This window comes from Cynoglossus semilaevis, chromosome 9 (genome assembly GCF_000523025.1).
Source record: "Cynoglossus semilaevis isolate Cse_v1.0 chromosome 9, Cse_v1.0, whole genome shotgun sequence".
Classification (NCBI taxonomy): Eukaryota; Metazoa; Chordata; class Actinopteri; order Pleuronectiformes; family Cynoglossidae; genus Cynoglossus; species Cynoglossus semilaevis.
In genome coordinates this window covers 18177713-18183164 of record NC_024315.1, presented here as the reverse complement: position 1 = coordinate 18183164, position 5452 = coordinate 18177713, and the positions used below count along the sequence as shown (strand labels likewise).

Here is a 5452-nt window from a genome sequence, read left to right as displayed (position 1 = left end):
TATATATATATATATATATATATATAATTCAAGTTTTTTTATCAATTTAATCATTCGTTTATGCTCACTTCACCACATTGCTATGACATGCTGGACCACTAGGTGGCGCTTCGTGTTTGTTGTAGAATAGGATTTACAGCGCGAAGGAATCATGCTGCGGTGATGATAACACCGGCAAAACGTGTATCTCCTTTATTCTTACCACAGGTCAGTGAATATACACTCAATCAGTACATACTATATGTAATGAGTTGAATATGTGACTAAGTAATTGGCACTGTACATACGAGCAAAAGTAACCGGTTATCGAGAGAGGGTAGACGTTAAGCGACAGTGTGACGCGTATGCTAAGTGGCTAATGCTAAGCGGACCTGTGTCGTAGTGAGTGAAGGAAATGCATGCTGATGTTAATTAATTTATATGTTTATTCAAAATGTAATTTTTATTCGTTTCATAAGTTTTATTTGTACACAAATTATTGGCCAAACCCAGGAAACACTATTTCCAAAGTTAAAGTGCAGCGTCATTGATAGAGTGACTGTATGAAAAATGTTGTTACTTGTTGTTTCATAAAATTGGACTAATTTAGATTCATGGTCGGTTCAGGAGAACATAGAAAATTCAATAATATTTACGTTAAAAAAAGTAATTTCATTATATTAGAAAATTTGTTAGTTATCAGTTGCTCCAGTGAAAATAAATTATTTCATTGTTGTCCATGAACATAATAGAATGTTTTATTATTGTTATAAAAATGTTGTTGTGAAATGGGCAGATTATAGGACATTTGTGACAAAAGCTAGGGCTATTAGTTTAATAGCAGAGATTTTGGACGTTGAATATTGTCCACAAAAACGAAAAGAACACTTCTACTTTACTCTTACCACCTGGCTATCAAAGTAAGGAGGCAGTAAGCGCTTCAATGTCCACATTAGCAATGATAGCATGACCTGAAAGACTGTGAGTTGGAAGAATTCTCACTTGATCCAAACCCAGTTGGTCTTCAGGTAGTGGACCTCTGTGCTAATCATTGTTCATCAGTAACTACCACTATGTTTAAACACTGTAAGGTAATCAAGGTTAATCAACTAGGTATGGACTCATACTTCATAACCCATACTTTACATGTAAGGTAATCAAGGTTAATCATGGACTCATACTTCATAACCCATACTTCATATTAATTCAGTTCATAGTTGTATGAAATAATCCAATGATCATACAGTACCTCATGGACAACCAGGAGTAGTAGGTACAGTAGGTAGGTCAGTGTTGCTGTATTCAAGAGAGAAGAGGTAGAAAAATTCAGTTCAGGTCAAACCAGTGTGGTTGTTTGTTGTGCAGCAAGGAGATATTGCATGGTTGGTAGCATGCTATCAGGCTAAATGAGTCCCACAGACCCTCCAGAGCTTCTAGAACCCCCGAAGGCTCGCCTGGATGGGAGCGGATCAGCAACGGCAACAATGCATAAAAAAAATAAACCCCAATCCTAAATCATGTGAGGTTTTCACAGGAAACCTGAGCTTGTAATCGAACGCAACAAGACTCACGTGTCTTCAGGACTTTTATGGTTCCCGACTGTCCTTGAGTGGCCCGTGCCGACAAAGTCCAGACTTTATTATGAGCCTTACAGAAACATCTGCGAGGAGACCTGATGATGGCAGTTCACACACGCTTCCCATTCAGTCTGACGGAAGTGCGGAGAGGATGTGCCAGGAGGAACGGGATTCACTGGCCAAATCCGGGTGTCCTGTAGAGAATTAGTGGGAATCAAGAATTTAACAAAGGACCCACAGAGGCTTCTGCAGGCCGTGGAGCTGTGGTCCGCCAGTAAGTGGGACATTTTACAGTTGGGCACGATAATGTCAGTATATATCGGCTGACTGGGGTTTCTTTTGTTTGTTTGTTTATTTGTTTTTACCCTTGAGGTGAAAAATAAATTATTAGCTTTCTGGACAACTGGTCACTGTAATTTTATATTTGGATTTAGTTTAGGTTGTTCTATAAGACCTACTCTAAATTCAATTTGTCAGTTTTTTCATGACTGATAAAAGGTTTAGAGTAAAAACAAAAATATTCCTCATAGAAAAGAAGAATTTACATTTCTTCAAAAAATATCTCCACAGAAAATAACTGGAGTTTTATTTTGAAATTCATGAAAATCCTCCACAGGGTAGAACCAAACAACAAAAGTATTTTTAAAAATTGTGACAACACCCCGTATTCCAGTTTGGGACAGGTCAGTTACTGCAGTCCTTCCCATGTTTGGACCACAGAACAATGGACTTCTGCTGAAGACACACCTCGAAGTCCAGACTGAAGTCTGCTAAAAATCTGGAGACAGACATACAGACTGTGGGTCAACTGTCTCTGGAGATGTCTAGTGAATAGCACAGAACCCAGAAGATCATAGTCCTCAAAGTGGAAAATCATTTTGGAATTTTATATCTGTAAAAAAAAATCCCTGTGTTAAGCTGAACAAAGTTCTGATATTCTTCTATTCAAACCCGTTGGAAAAACTGTATAAAAAAATTGTATTTTCCTCAGAGACAGTCTTCCAAACTTGACTTTGGTCACAGCTGACCTTCGCGCTCATGCACGTAATGCGCGTCCACGCAGTGCGCGGTCCCCGCTCGCGCGCCTATGGGCAGCATGTTTATTTTCCATGTCTCATTCGTAATGGACTTTGACTATAGAGGGAACCATTTATCATCTTTACAATCAGTCGCAGCAGGTAACACACACACACACACACAACACACACACAGGTCAGCTACTTAACTCTCTTTAATCACAGGCGCCACCGCCACCGTCATTATCTTCATCATCATCATCACCATCACCATGTTATGAGTAAACGATAAACACAGACATATTTCATATTTATTTTTAAAAAATAAAACAAACTAGAGTCAGTGTCGGGAAATTCGCTTCTTACGTAATAAAACAAAAAAAAGACCAAAGTTGGATTCAACCTTTTCAACCCTTTGTCGTTCAAAAACTGTATAACAATATTATTATTGTGATTTTGTTAAGTTATATATTAATATGTTTAAGTACTGTTTTCATTATAACAGTAATTATTAAAATATACATGGGAAAACTAGCCTATATAACACATTCGCGGTATTTTAAAAATATTAATTGTATTTTTTATTTATTTTTTAAAATATTTTGCTAGCGGGCATTCCCTGTCTATATTTTGAAGCCCTTACTTGTAAACAACACAACAGAAGGACAAACAATATAAAAAATAATGAATATTCTGTTATTTTTTTGATTCTACAAAAATGCGCCATTTTAAAGGTATAATTAGCAATAATCCATATGAAGTTTTAAAATGGCGGAACCTTTTTATGTCGAATAACAACACCGTAGTGTTTGGCTTAATGACAGTTTCTGTTTTTATTTTTGTCTTTAAATTGTTTATTGATTGGTTTGCTTTACGGGAACAACATTCAAAAACACGATAAGGTAAATTATTCTGTCTATTTTAGTGTTTGCATCGATTATTCCTCACACATTTTGTCTAAATTCGACACGTTCTGTAATCAATGAAGCACTGGCCTGGATTTTCACTAATTTCGCTGTGGTTTTCTTGATACCGTCAGTCTCTTCATGAGATTAAAAATGTAAAAACTATGAAAATTGACATTTGTTCAAACGTGAGTCATACGAACGGACGGATGGTGTATTTGTCTTTCTGTAAAATGTAGATTACTGTTATTGATTGACGTGTATGTGTGTGTAATTGTCCCTGTATGTTTTTTTTCTCCTCGGTTAATCGAACTACTCTTACTATCTCAGTTTAAAGTTTAAAACGGGATTATTCTGGATCAGAATAAATCCACTTCCTCATTTGTGGCCATAAAAGGTCAAATGAACTGACGCTCAAACGTCGTACTGTTTATTCCGTCCGTATTGTTATATTCGTTTCCTTCACAATTCTTACAAAGGCAAAACAAAACAAACAAAAAAACCCAGAAAATATTAGTCACGTGGGCAATCATAATAATATTTTTTTTAACTTAAAACCAATTGTATAAACCATTTTGAATTGTATTTTTTTAACTTAACTCCACTGTTTGTGTCGTTAACCTTAAATCAAAATAGAGAAAAAAATCAACATATTTTTATATTGACGGAAATAAACCTTTGACAATAGAACGACGCATTTAGATTTATATAAAATGAAAACGAAAAAAAAAAACACCGACCAAGAGCGTGATAACTGCTATACTGAATTTAAAAATATATATAATACAATTCATTTAATTTACAGTTTTTAATTAATGACTCATGGAAACAAGTTTTGTTGTTTGTTTGTAATTTATCAACCGCAAACCAATCATATATCATATCATATCAAGACGTTGTGTTGCTTTTTATACTAATACAAATAATAATACAATGTCTTAGTACAGTACTTGCCATAGACGCCTGTATCTTCTGTATATTTTGAATAAAGTAAATATACATATAAAATAAATGTAGAGCTTAAAAATAAAATGTTTTATAACGTTTGCTTTGCCGTGTAGTATTTTATTTTTCTCGTTATTAGAATATTTAAATAAATACCTGAATACGGTTTCTCTTCAAATATCTTTTCTTTTTCTTTTTTTTAAATATTCCTTTCGAAATAGCTTTAATTAAAAAAAAACAAATGTATTGAATTTGTTTTAATATATTATTAGGTTTATTTTTCGAAATGATTATTTTGAATGTTAGCCATATTCATATCCTATCTAAAAAAAACCCTTAAAATAAAATTATAATATTCTAAATGCGGATGTTAGATATATAAATATAAAAAATATATACAAATATTTTTATATTTTATAAAATATAAAATTGAATTATACAAAATTGAAATATGTTTCCATGAAAAAAAAATTAAAATCCTAATTTATAAAAAGTTGAAATTTTAATGGGTTACTGACCACTTATTAAATGTGGGGGTTTTTCTTGCGTGCGTGTCTCCACGCGCCGCACGCGTTCACGAGCCTCCGTTTAAAAGTAATGGTCGCTGTTTAAGTTATTAAGTGACTTTCGATGCTCATTCATCAGGTCACCTCCAGCCTCTGTCTGTCTGAGAGCAGATGAAGAGAGTGGGCGAGTGAATGAATGAGTGAATGCAGTGAATGAAAATAGAAACATAAAGCCATGCAAAACATCAGCTTTGATACTTGCTTCAGTAGTTTCTCTTTTTTCTTTTTAGGCCTACCTTGAGTCCTGCTCCAGGCCTTGGGCTGTCACACTTGTAGAGTCCAGGATCCAGAGCAGATCTGAGCAGCTGCGGCCTGGACAGAACCAGACTGACACAGTATGGACACACACTGCAGCTTTTCAAACCACAAAAAAACACACACTTTCAGTTTCCCACACAAATACTGGGGTGAGTGTGGATCACAGTGTACCCCCCCCCCACACACACACACCCACCTCCCCTACA

The 5452-nt window shown here is 35.0% G+C and overlaps 1 long non-coding RNA gene across 4 annotated transcripts in view; it reads right to left on the bottom strand.

Moving 5' to 3' along the window:
- Positions 1 to 5452, bottom strand: part of LOC112487498 (uncharacterized) — a 6773-nt gene extending 1321 nt beyond the window's left edge. Inside the window, exons 1-3 of one of the 4 annotated variants that reach the window (XR_003050632.1) lie at positions 5225 to 5450; positions 1551 to 1750; positions 1229 to 1433 (exon numbers count right to left, since the gene is read on the bottom strand). This is a non-coding gene — a long non-coding RNA (uncharacterized LOC112487498). Of the gene's footprint in view, positions 1 to 1228; positions 1751 to 5224 lie in introns of all 4 variants that reach the window. The other 3 variants (XR_003050633.1, XR_003050630.1, XR_003050631.1) reach the window with 3 other exon arrangements.